This window comes from Aquarana catesbeiana, linkage group LG06, assembly GCF_042186555.1.
Source record: "Aquarana catesbeiana isolate 2022-GZ linkage group LG06, ASM4218655v1, whole genome shotgun sequence".
Classification (NCBI taxonomy): Eukaryota; Metazoa; Chordata; class Amphibia; order Anura; family Ranidae; genus Aquarana; species Aquarana catesbeiana.
In genome coordinates this window covers 229,499,495-229,513,584 of record NC_133329.1, presented here as the reverse complement: position 1 = coordinate 229,513,584, position 14,090 = coordinate 229,499,495, and the positions used below count along the sequence as shown (strand labels likewise).

At 44.9% G+C, this 14,090-nt stretch overlaps 1 protein-coding gene across 6 annotated transcripts in view; it reads left to right on the top strand.

The window, feature by feature from the left end:
* Positions 1-14,090, top strand: part of KATNIP (katanin interacting protein) — a 310,890-nt gene that overhangs the window by 89,306 nt on the left and 207,494 nt on the right. The gene's annotated exons all lie outside the window — the stretch shown is intronic.

The window sequence follows — 14,090 nt, the reverse complement described above, 5'->3', positions numbered from 1 at the left end:
TTGGATCAAGTGGACGGCCTTTTGAAGGCTATTTATGCTACTCTAGGCCTGGAGGAAGAGCATAAGGAAATGTCTTTACACGACAAAATGTATGCAGGGCTTAGCGAGTCCAGATCTCATACCTTTCCAGTCCACGCAGTGATTTCTGAAACGATCAAAAAAAAATGGGCTGACCCTGACAGAAAACCATTCTTCGCTAGGGCTCATAAGAGAAGGTTCCCTTTTGATGAAGACCCAGCGGCTCTCTGGAATAAGGTTCCAAAACTTGATGCAGCCTTTTCTCAGGTGTCAAGATCTACTGATCTGGCATTTGAGGACATGGGGATCTTAAAAGACCCCATGGATAAAAAAATGGATCAACAACTCAAGAGGACTTGGCAATCCATTATGGGCAACCTTAAGCCAGCGATGGCAACTACTTGCGTCTCCAGAAACTTGGAGTATTGGGTAAATCAGCTTAAAGCTCATATAATAGCAGATTCCCCTAAGCAAGAAATCCTTGACTCCTTTTCTACTCTCTCAGCAACCGTAGCCTATGTCTCTGATGCATCAGCAGAATCTATCAGAATGACAGCTAAAGCTGCAGCCCTTACTAATTCTGTTAGATGGGCATTATGGCTAAAGACTTGGCAGGGGGGACGCAGCATCTAAAAATAAATTATGCAGAGTCCCTTTCCTAGGGTATTTATTGTTTGGCCCTGATTTGGATTCAGTTCTGGACAGGACTGCAGATAAAAAGAAATCTTTTCCTGTCAAGAAAAAGAAACAACCAGTCAAAGGTTTTTTTCTTCCTCAAAGGGTTCAGGAACAAAACAAGCCTCAAGAGAAAAAGAAAAATTGGTCAGGGCAGAGGGAAAAAGGCAAAGGAAATGTCCTTTTCCATCCTCCTGTGTCAACCAGCAAGACGCAATGACAGCCGGTTACAGGTGGGGGGAAGACTTCAGGGCCTTCTCCCCTATTGGGCAAGCATAACGAAAAACCAGTACATTCTGAATATGCTAGCCCAGGGTTACAGTATAGAATTTTCAGATCTCCCCCTAGAAAGGTACTTGGTGACAAATATTCCAAGAGATGTAACCAAATCCCTAGCAATGAAGAACCTGTTAAAGGATCTGATAGATCAAGGGGTTGTGACATATGTCCCACGGGGGGAGCTTTATCAGGGATTTTATTCCCATATATTCCTGATAAAAAAGCCATCCGGAGATTTTCAGTTAATCCAAAGCCTGAAACCGCTGAACAGATCAGTCCTATACAAAAGATTTCGTATGCACTCCATCTTCACTGTCAGAAACTTATTGACAAAGGAATGCTTTATGGCATCAATAGACCTTCGAGATGCCTATCTGCATATCCCCATAGCCCCGCAGTCTCAAAAATTCCTAAGGTTGGCGATAAATTTGGGAAAAGAGGTTCTGCACCTACAATTCAAGGCCCTCCCCTTTGGCCTTTCTTCTGCTCCACGAATATTTACAAAAATAATGGCAGAAGCACTTGCACCTCCTCGCCTGCAGGGGATTGTGGTAATTCCGTACTTGAACGACCTACTCTTCTTTGCCCCTTCCAGGGAAAAATTGTTAGACGACCTCGGAAAAGCCCGAGGTCATCTAGAAGCCTTGGGTTGGATCATAAATATTCAAAAGTCAAATTTCAATCCGGCCCAGGAAGTACTATTCCTGGGGTATCAGATCTGTTCAATGGAACAGAGTTTTTCTCCCAGAAGAGTAAAAGGTAAAAGTCCGAAATGTGGTAGCGTCCTTACAGACAAACCAGGAATTATCAGTCAGACAAGTCAGGTCATCCCTAGGAACCCTAACCTCAACCATGCCAGCCATTCAATGGGCAAGGTTACACTTCAGACCTCTCCAGACTTTTCTCCTGAGAATATGGAATCACAGGACAGAATCTCTGGAAGCAAAGGTAAAAATCCCCACCAATGTCAAAAGATCACTTTGGTGGTGGAGAAGACAGGAAAATCTGTCAAAGGGCCTGCTCTGGTAGTTTCCAATAGAGAAGGTGGTAACGCAAGATGCCAGCGTATGGGGTTGGGGAGCTCACTTAGGTCAAAACTTTACGCAAGGAGTGTGGTCTCAGACAGAAGCAAGAGGTCCTCAAATTGGAGGGAACTAAGGGCAGTCGCCTTAGCACTAGATGCCTTCTCTCCAATCCTTCAAGGTTCCCATGTCCAGGTCCTCTCAGACAACACCACTACCATAGCCTACCTAAACAAGCATGGGGGCACAAGAAGCAAAACACTGCAGTTGTTAGCTTCAAAGATCCTGATTTGGGCAGAAAATCATGTATGGTCCTTATCAGCAGTCCACCTCAAAGGCACCTTAAATGTAGTGGCAGATTATCTAAGCAGAAGGCGGATTCAGGAGTCAGAATGGAGCTTGAATCCGGAAATTTTTGCTATGATTACCAGGGCCTGGGGTCAACCACAAATAGACCTATTTGCGTCAGAAGAAAATACGCAACTCCCAGTATTATTCTCGATTCACAGAAATGACAGGGCCCAGGGGACGGATGCGTTAATTCAGCCCTGGAACTTCCATCTGGGTTACGCCTTTCCTCCTTTCCAACTGATCCCGTTGGTATTAAGGAAGATATAGAGGGAGAAAGTGGCAGTAATCCTAATTACTCCATTTTGGCCAAAAAGGGCATGGTTTACCACCATTCTACAGTCAAACCATTGTGGCAGCTGCTTCACCGGCAAGACTTGCTCATACAAGGTCCGATACAGCATCCGGAAGTGGCCAGTCTAAGCCTCACGGCCTGATATCTGAGGAGCAGTTGTTAAGAAACAAAGGTCTGTCACAACCTTTGGTAACTACCTTACTTTCCAGTAGGAAAATAGTGACCAGAAAAATCTATGCTAAATATGGGAAAGTCTACAACTCTTTCTGTCATTCGACAAAAAGAAAGGTAAAAAATTTAGTGTCAATTTTAGAATTCCTTCAAAATGGGGCAGACAAAGGCTTGTCAGTCAGCACCCTTAAGGTACAAATAGCTGCTTTGGGAGTATTTCTAGAAAGACCAATCTCTTCTGAGCCCTTGGTTATAAGATTTTTCAAGGCGCTTACCAGATCCAGACCAGCTCCAGCTAAGCACTTTCCCAATTGGGACCTATCAGTGGTCTTGCAAGGAACCTTTTGAACCACTACAAGAAATCTCTCTAAGGAATCTTACTTTTAAAACCTTGTTTTTGGTTGCAATAACGTCAGCAAGGAGAATTGGTGAGCTGCACGCCCTATCTGTTAAAAAACCCTTTTTAACCATCTACACAGTTAAGGTTATACTTAAAACTGATCCGTAATTTTTACCAAAGGTGGTGTCAGCCCACAATAGGTCGCAGGAGATCATCCTGCCAACCTTTTGCTCTAACCCCTCGGGGGGAAAAGAAAGCAAATTCCACAATTTGGATGTAAGAAGGACTTTATTACAGTATCTGGAAGTAACAAAAAACTTTCGGTCCTCGGACACTGTTTATACTTTTTTCTGGAAAAAAGAAGGGCCAACAAGCTTCTAAGGGGTCAATAGCTATATGGCTTAAATCTGCTATTCTAGCAGCCTACTCTCAATCGGGGCTATCTCCCCTGCTGGGTTATTAAAGCACATCCTACCAGGGCTCAAGCCACTACATGGGCAGAAATAGCTGGTGCCACCCCAATTCAAATTTGTAAGGCGGCTACGTGGTCAAGTTACCTTACGTTTGTCCGTCATTACAGACTGGATCTTCTGTCAGCAAGTGAACAAGCTTTTGGCAGAAAGGTCCTGCAGGCTGTGGTCCCTCCCTAAGTGGGTAAGTCTCTATTATCCTCTCAAGGTGCTGTCCTGAAAGACGTTAAGGGAAAAATTAAGTTAGACTTACCGGTAACTTGTTTTCCAGGAGTCTTTCAGGACAGCAGCAACCCACCCTTATTGTATTAAACTACTATGCTGTGACTAACCATATTCTGATTATGTGTTCCAGCTTGGGCCGGAGGTTCTCTACTACTACAGATGATAAGTGGGAAGGAGCCTCCTTTTAAAGTTTGGTGGAGGTGTGTTTCCTGTCAAGTGGGTGGAGCCACGCTCTCAAGGTGCTGTCCTGAAAGACTCCTGGAAAACAAGTTACCGGTAAGTCTAACTTGATTTTTTTTAGCCATACATTTAGACCAAAATGTATTCGGCCACATGTCTTTGGTAAAAAAAATGTCAATAAGCGTATATTTATTGGTTTGTGCAAAAGTTATAGTGTCTACAAACTAGGGTACATTTTCTGTAATTTACACAGCTTTTAGTTTATGACTGCCTATGTCATTTCTTGAGGTGCTAAAATGGCAGGGCAGTACAAGACCCCCCCCCCAAATGACCCCATTTCCCATTTTGGAAAGTAGACACCCCAAGGAAATTGCTGAGAGGCATGTTGAGCCCATTGAATATTCATTTTTTTGTCCCAAGTGATTGAATAATGACAAAAATATATTGCTCACACAGGCCATGGGCATATATGGAATTGCACCCCAAAATACACTCTGCTGCTTCTCCTGAGTACGGGGATACCACATGTGTGGGACTTTTTGGGAGCCTAGCTGCATACGGGGCCCCGAAAACCAGTCACTGCCTTCAGGATTTCTAAGGGCGTAAATGTTTGATTCACTCCTCACTACCTATCCCCGTACTCAGGAGAAGCAAAAGAATGTATTTTGTTGTGTAATTTCACATATTCCCATGGCATGTTTGAGCAATACCGTATTTATCGGCGTATAACATGCACACAATGCCGCGTTATCGTGTCCATCTGCAGCCTTGTCAGTGTCAGTGCAGCCTTGCCCCAGTGTCCAGTGCAGCCTTGTCAGTGCAGCTTTGCCCCAGTGCAGCCTTGTCAGTGCAGCTTTGCCCCAGTGCAGCCTTGTCAGTGCAGTTTTGCCCCAGTGCAGCCTTGTCAGTGCAGTTTTGCCCCAGTGCAGCCTTGTCAGTGCAGTTTTGCCCCAGTGCAGCCTTGTCAGTGCAGCTTTGCCCCAGTGCAGCCTTGTCAGTGCAGCTTTGCCCCAGTGCAGCCTTGTCAGTGCAGCTTTGCCCCAGTGCAGCCTTGTCAGTGCAGCTTTGCCCCAGTGCAGCCTTGTCAGTGCAGCTTTGCCCCAGTGCAGCCTTGTCAGTGCAGCTTTGCCCCAGTGCAGCTTTGCCCCAGTGCAGCCTTGTCAGTGCAGCTTTGCCCCAGTGCAGCTTTGCCCCAATGCAGCCTTGTCAGTGCAGCTTTGCCCCAGTGCAGCCTTGTCAGTGCAGCTTTGCCCCAGTGCAGCCTTGTCAGTGCAGCCTTGTCAGTGCAGCCTTGCCCCAGTGCAGCCTTGTGCGATCGCCGCCGACATACACAGCTGTGTGTAAATTCAAATATGGCGCCAAGACTGCAGGGACTCGTCGGAGCCGAGATACACATACCCGAGTGTCCTCGGCTTTTCTCGGCGCCGTTCACGGTCACGCCCAGTCCCGCCCTATGATGGACATAACACAGGTCCAATGGCGGGACTGGGCGGGACTGTGAGCGGTGCCGAGAAAAGCCGTATTTGAATTTACGCACAGCTGTGTATGTCGGCGGCGATCGCTCCGATCAACCAAAATTGGCGGGGATCGGCCTATGACACGCACCCACGATTTTCCCCTGATTTTAATGGGAAAAAAGTGCGTGTTATATGCCGATAAATACGGTATATCATTTTGTGACAACTTTGTGCATTAAAAAAAAAAAAAAAAATTGTCTTTTTCCCGCAACTTGTGTCACAATATAAAATATTCCATGGACTCAACATGCCTCTCAACAAGTAGCTTGGGGTGTCTACTTTCCAAAATGGGGTCATTTGGGGGGGTTTTGAACTGTCCTGGCATTTTATGCACAACATCACCCACTCTTCTAACCACTTGAAGACAAAGCCCTTTCTGATGCTTTTTGTTTACATGAAAAAAAATTTTTTTTTTTCAAGAAAATAACGTTGAACCCCCAAACATTATATATATTTTTTTTAAAGCAAATACCCTACAGATTAAAATGGTGGGTGTTTCTTTTTTTTTTTTTTCACACAGTATTTGCGCATCGATTTTTCAAATGTATTTTTTTGGGAAAAAACACACTTTTTAAAATTTTAATGCACTAAAACACACTATATTGCCCAAATGTTTGATGAAATAAAAAAGATGATCTTAGGCCGAGTACATGGATACCAAACATGACATGCTTTAAAATTGCGCACAAACGTGCAGTGGCGACAAACTAAATACATTTTTCAAAGCCTTTAAAAGCCTTTACAGGTTACCACTTTAGATTTACAGAGATGGTCTACTGCTAAAATGACTGCCTTCGATCTGACCTTCGCGGTGATACCTCACATGCATGGTCCAATTGCTGTTTACATTTGACGCCAGACCGCGTTTGCCTTTGCGCAAGAGCAGGGGGGGCAGGGGTGCTTTTTTTTTTTTTTTTTTTTTTTTTTTTTTTTTCCCTTTTTTATTTTTTTGCTTTTTTATCTTATTTTTAAACTGTTCCTTTCATTATTTTATTTTTTTTAAATAATTTTTATTGTTATCTCAGGGAATGTAAATATTCCCATATGATAGCAATAGGTAGTGACAGGTACTCTTTTTTTTGAAAAAATTGGGGTCTATTAAACCCTAGATCTCTCCTCTGCCCTCAAAGCATCTGACCACACCAAGATCGATGTGATAAAATGCTTTCCCAATTTCCCAATGGTGCTGTTTACATCCGGCAAAATCTAAGTCATGAAATGCTCGTAGCTTCCGGTTTCTTAGGCCATAGAGATGTTTGGAGCCACTCTGGTCTCTGATCAGCTCTATGGTCAGCTGGCTGAATCACCGGCTGCATTCTCAGGTTCCCTGTTGGGACAGGAGAGCCAGAGAAAAACATGGAAGACAGTGTGGGGGGGGGGCACTCCCTCCCACTGCTTGTAAAAGCAGTCCAGAGGCTAATTAGCCACTAGGATTGCTTTTACATGAAAGCCGACCGCTGGCTGAAAATAATGATACCAAGATGATACCTAAACCTGCAGGCATCATTCTGGTATAACCACTCAAAGTCCAGCAACATACCAGTACGTTGCTGGTCCTTGTTGGGCATATATTGTAAACTTTTTTTTCATGCAGCCTGTGGGCTGAACGAAAAAAAGAGATTGATCGGTGGGTATGCTCACCATTAGAATACCTCCTTTCATCCACCCACTTCTAATGATGGGCATACATGCACCTTATATATATGCCGAAGCATGGGGGCATCCTCCCGCAAAAGTTAGGAGCAAATCGCTCCTCCGCCCTCTGCTGCCCCCACGCTTCAGCATATATGCTGAAGTATGTAACTGTGGAGGTGAAATCACCTCCGACAGCGCTGGAGTCACGGCTTTATGTATTGTGGGAGCAAACGCTGTTGCTGTCAAGATAAATAAATCCGCGCTGCAACTGAATGGCATAGCTGCTAAGCAAATGATGGTTAACAATAAAACAAAGTAACATTACAGTATAACAGTAAGACTTACCATACCTGCAAAGCAAATACAAAAAAAATAGTAAAAAATAAAACATTTAACGCAACCTGTGCCTAAAATATATATATGCCGAAGCATGGGGGCATCCTCCCGCAAAAGGTAGGAGCAAATCGCTTCTCCGCCCACTGCTCCCCCCACGCTTTGGCATATATGCTGAAGTATGTAACTGGTGGTGAAATCACCTCCGACAGCGCCGGAGTCGTGGCTTTATGTATCGTGGGAGCAAACGCTGTTGCTGTCAAGATAAATAAATCTGCGCTGCAACTGAATGGCGTACCCGCTAAGCAAATGATGGTTAACAATAAAACAAAGTAACATTACAGTATAACAGTAATAGGGCGTACACAGGGTCGGACTTTGTTCGGACATTCCGACAACAAAATCCTAGGATTTTTTCCGACGGATGTTGGCTCAAACTTGTCTTGCATACACACGGTCACACAAAGTTGTCGGAAAATCCGATCGTTCTGAACGCGGTGACGTAAAACACGTACGTCGGGACTATAAACGGGGCAGTGGCCAATAGCTTTCATCTCTTTATTTATTCTGAGCATGCGTGGCACTTTGTCCGTCGGATTTGTGTACACACGATCAGAATTTCCGACAACGGATTTTGTTGTCGGAAAATTTTATCTCCTGCTCTCCAACTTTGTGTGTCGGAAAATCCGATGGAAAATGTCCGATGGAGCCCACACACAGTCGGAATTTCCGACAACACGCTCCGATCGGACATTTTCCATCGGAAAATCCGACCGTGTGTACGGGGCATATGACTTACCATACCTGCAAAGCAAATACAAAAAAAACATAGTAAAAAATAAAACATTTAACGCAACCTATGCCTAAAATATATATATGCCGAAGCATGGGGGCATCCTCCCGCAAAAGGTAGGAGCAAATCGCTCCTCCACCCACTGCTGCCCCCACGCTTCGGCATAAATGCTGAAGTATGTAGCTGTGGTCGTGAAATCACCTCCGACATCGCTGGAGTCACGGCTTTATGTATCGTGGGAGCAAACGTTGCTGTCAAGATAAATAAATCCGCTCTGAAGCTGAATGGCGTATCTGAAAACAAAAAAATGGTTAATAAAACACAGTAAACAGTAAAGTATAAAACAATTGCATATCTGAAAAGCAAACATGGTAAAACATAATGACAAGAAAACATTGCAGAATAGAATACAGTAAAAAAGAGCAAAACAATAGAGAGAGAGAACAATAAAACGACAACTATTTTTGTTTTTTTTTATTTTTATATTTTTTTTGTGTTTTTATTTTTTACACTTTTTTTTGTAACTAATAACTTTTGTAACTGGTACCAGGTTCGGGTCTCTCAAAATGCGATGGCATCTTGGGAGACCCTGTGTCAGTGTGCCTAGTCTGTGCAGTGTTGTACCCTACGCTAATACTCAACTAGTGAATGGTAGCATTCAAAACATTCACCAATGCAAAGACCAGGATTGTCAGGACAGGAGGGACAATAATACCAGGTGTCACGCCTATATCCGCGCTTGCTGCAGACACGACATCTTCTTTGGGGGGCTCGTTGGGTAGGGGTACTCGGGAGGACATACGGAAAATGCCTCTCATGCAGCCGGCTTACTGCATTTGGTTGGGGAAGGTGAGGTGGAGCACCGTCTGGAAAAAGAAGGGCTCTGATGATCTCTTCCTGGAATTTAAGGAAGGATCCAGTCCGTCCTGAAGCTCTGTATAGCACATGAGCGTTCAGCAAAGCCAATTGAAATAAGTATACAGACACCTTTTTTTTATACCAGCGTCTGGCCTTACGGGCAATTAGGTACGGTGCCAACAACTGGTCGTTGAGGTCCACCCCTCCCATATTTTGGTTATATTCATGGACACAGAGGGGTTTCTCCACAACACCAGTCGCCGTATTAATTTGGACCGTCGTGTCTGCATGAAGGGAGGTGAGAACGAAAACATTCTTATTTTCCCTCCACTTCATAGCGAGCAAATTATTACACTGTAAGCAGGCTCTCTCCCCCAGCCTAAGACGGGAATCTACAAGCCGCTGGGGAAAGCCCCGGTGATTAGGTCGCACGGTGCCACATGCTCCAATCTGTTGATCAAAAAGGTGACTAAAAAGTGGCACGCTCGTGTAATAATTGTCCATGTACAAGTGGTACCCCTTTCCGAATAAGGGTGACACCAAGTCCCTCACTATCTTGTCAGCGCTTCCTATGTAGTCAGGGCAGTTTGTCAACTCTACGTGACTATCTTTGCCCTTGTAAACCATAAAACTACATGTATAGCCTATGGCCCTGTCACTGAGCTTATACATCTTGACCCCGTATCAGGCACGCTTGCTGGGAAGGTACTGCTTGAATGACAAGCGCCCAGAAAACTTAATCAGGGACTCGTCAACGCAGACAACTTGATAGGGAGTAAACAAGTCTGCAAAACGTTGGTTGAAGTGGTTTACAAGGGACAGAATTTTGTAGAGCCGATCGTATTCGGGGTCTCCACGAGGACGACAAAGTTCATTGTTGTTGAAGTGCATGAACCGCAAAACCTGCTTGTATCGTGCCCTGGTCATGGAGGCAGAGAACAAGGGCATATGGTGAATTGGGTCAGTGGACCAATATGACCGCAACTCACTCTTTTTAGTTATGCCCATGTTGAGGGAAAGGCCCAGAAATATCTTAAATTCGGAGACCGTAATTGGTCTCCAATCTCTGGCAAGGGAGGACTGGGGAATAGTGGCGATGTGTTGACCAGTGTACAAATTGCTTTGGTCCACAATAGATCTATAGAGATCTTCGGTGAAAAACAGCGAATAAAAATCCAGTGATGTAAAATCAACTATTTCCACCTGAATGCCGGGTTGGCCAGTGAATGGAGGATGTACGGGTGCTGCAGAAGTGGTGGGCTCCCAATTCGGATTGGCGAATGCAGCAGGAAGGGCACTATGGGCACGACGGGCCTGTGTTCGTCTTCTTGGTGGCAGTGCGACACTAATTGTGCTTGCCACCTCGCCAGCTTAAACTGCACTTATGGGACTCGCCACGTCACCAAGTGTTACTGCAGTGCTGGATGTACGACCAGGGTGTACTAGGCCGCTGGTGCTTGCCAGTTCACCAGAAGGAACAGCGGCGCTAGTACTTCTCTGCTCCATACGAGGGACCTGCGGTTCTTGCACATCAAGGACAGAAGAAGAAGTTCGGGGTCTGGTACACCTGACCTTGGCAGGGACCACAACTCCATCGTCAGAGCTATCTGTCATGGAGCCGCTGTCCTCTACAGGATCATATTCTGAGCCTGAATCTGACAGATGAGTGACTTCCTCTTCACTATCTGTCATGCTCAGAAACGTGTAGGCCTCTTCACTAGTGTACCTTCGATTTGCCATTTTGGGCTCTAAATTTAGTGGTACACTAGTGAGACTCACAGGCAAAAAAGCTCCTGACTGTTAGCGACCGTATCAAAACGCTACCAACAAAAACTGTTAGCGATCGCAGGGATCAGGCCTGACTCTGCGAACGCTGCAGTTATGTGTGTTTAGTGTTTTGTAAGTGACAGTGATTGATCGATACTAGAGGTCGACCGATATATCGGCCGATATTTGGCTTTTTTTACTTAATCGGCATCAGCCGATTGTGCTGATTAAAAAAGCCGATTATAACTTCAGCGGGACTTGCAAATGACTTCTGTAATAGAAGTCAATGCAAGTTTTCTGAAGTTATCTGTGGAGAGGATTCTCTCCTCCCTGGGCAGCCTGCCAAGTCTGATAAGAAGATACATTGTATCTCTTCAGGTTCTTTTATCAATGAGCTGAACTCCATGTGGAGCAGTTCTCAGTTTAACCATTTAAAGACTAAATCTTTTCTGACACTTGTTGCTTACAAGTAAAAATCCTGTATTTTCTGCTAGAAAATCACTTAGAACCCCCAAACATTATATATATATTTTTTTTAGCAGAGACACTAGGGAATAAAATAGCGGTTGTTGCAATATTTTATGTCACACGGTATTTGCGCAGCGGTCTTTCAAACGCAATTTTTAAAAAAAAATACACTAATGAAATAAAAAAAAATAAGCAGTAAAGTTAGCCCATTTTTTTTTCATCCAAACGTTTTGATTACCTGTTTTTGTGTATTTAATATTTAAGATATAGTTTTTTTTTTTTTTTTTATCTAAATTATGCATACAAGTGAACTGATTGGAGGTGTGTTTTGTTTAATAAATTTTTAAATGTAAAAAATTTTCTGTATCACTTATTACTTAAGGTTGCTTTCACACTTGAGAGGGCAGGCGTTGACGGTAAAACGCTGTTAGTTTTAGTGGCGCTTTACCGTCATTTTAGCGGCGCTATTCGGCTGCTAGCGGGGCGCTTATAACCCACCTAGCGGCCAAGGAAGGGGTTAAATGCGCCCATAAAGCGCTGCTGCCGAAACGCTTTGCAGGCGCTTCAGCAGCGGTGCGCATTCATTTCAATGGGCAGGAGTGGTGGTATACACCGCTCCAAAGATGCTGCTTGCAGGACTTTTTTTTAACATCCTGCCATCGCATCGCCTCAGTGTGAAAGCACTCGGGATATCACACTGAGATGCAGGGGAGCCGTTTTACAGGCATTATTTTTAGCCCAAAAGCGCCTGAAAAACGCCCCATTGTGAAAGGGGTCTAACGGTTAGATTTTATGTGATGAAGAGAAAAAAAAAAAAAAATCGGCCTAATATATCGGCCCAAAAAAATCGGCATCATATATCGGCCATCGGCCACCGCGAATTCTAAATATCGGCATCGGCCAGAGAAAAACCCATATCGGTCGACCTCTAATCGATACTGCACTTGGGTGGGCTGGGCAGGGCTGGGCCGAGGGGCAAAACGCAGGTGCTAGCAGGTATCTTGGCTGATCCCGCTAACACTGTGTTTTTGGGAACCCTAAACTGCTGGGGATGCTAGTATAGATCTGACCGGATCAGATATTGATCCGTTCAGATACTATACCACTAAGGGAGGTGTATGGTGCATGCGTGGGTGTTAGCGGTACTGGCGCTAACCTGACGCTGCCTGGGGCGACGCAGACCTTATCTGACCCTAAAACTTAACTTATATCACCGCCAGGCGATTAGGGGGTTAAACCTTTATAAGGTAATGAAAGGCGGGTGCCCTGAATCTAGAAAGGGTTAACTAGGGGGCAATCAGGGGGTTAAAACCTTTATAAGGTAGTATTATGGGGGTCCCTGTCGCTATAAAACACTGACGGCGAACCTATATACTTACCTCCCTAACTAGGGTCACCTGTGTCACTAATACAGCGATCGGAAAAACGATCGCTTAGTGACACTGGCAACGGGGGGTGATCAAGGGGTTAACCTTGGTTAGGGGGGTATCCTAGACCTAAAGGGGGCTACCACTAACTGCCCTACCACTTATAACTGTCACAAACTGACACCAATGCAAAAAAAAACTGCTATTGGTGTCACTGTGACAGGAGGTACAAGGGGGTGATGGGGGGTGAAATGTGTGCCAAGAGTGTTCTACTGTACGTGTAGTGTTTGGTGCACTTACTTGATGCCTTCTCTCCTCGGCGCCGGAACGAAAAGACCGGCTTGAGGAGAGATGACATCACTTCCTCTGCCACTGTTTACATTACAGCAGCAGAGGAAGAACTTCTTTGGCTGGGAGCGATCGTGAGGGGGTGGCCACGAATGGATGACCTCCCCCTCACCTCTGCTTGCTCCAGGACAGAAGCCGACCGCATCGGACCCCCTGCCCGCGGGAGGCAAGTAACGTACCCAATCGTTACTTTGCCTGCCCATGCCATTCTGCCGCAGCATATCTGCGTGAGGCGGTCGGCAAGTGGTTAAGCGTGCACTGTGTGTCAAGCACTTGGCTGCTAGATCTCAGCACTGTCAAAAGAAAGTGGTCGCATGCTTCCTCATACCCTGAAGCCCCCAGAGGGCACATTTTGCCAGTCTTCACAGTATGGCTCCATCAAGAATCCAACTATTATTATTTTCAAGGATAAGTTCATCTTTCAAAAAAAAAAAAAAAAAAAATGCACATATTTTTGAAGGTTAAAATTATTATTATTTTTTTACACTGCAGCCTGTACAGCATCAACTGATCATAGGTGCAGTGCCAGGATTCTGCAGACTATGTCAGCTGTCTGGCCATACCTACCGTACGGGCAGACAGCTACTGAACTAGAGAAAGAGTCAATGGATTACGAGAGTGCTCGCTAGCACCCTTGCAGTTTATTGAGATCCGTGCCGAGGGCAACCAATGGTATTTGTATTTCATTCACAGAAAACTGTGAATGAATTACACGGCTGTGTGGGCAGAGCCCAGCACAGCTGTGCCATTTTTAAAATTGTGACAGTGGGTGCGGGGAGAAGATCCACCCCACCCGCTGTCACAGAGTGGGTAGCACTGGTGGCGAGATGTGAGTATATAGTAGCATGTTATACGTTACACCCTAAACACAAGTGTAACGTTCTCTTACTGGTGAACCTTTAAACCTTAAGGGATACATTTGCATCACCTCTCGGTCTGTTTACATGAAATGAAAAATTTAATCCTATAAAATTAATATCC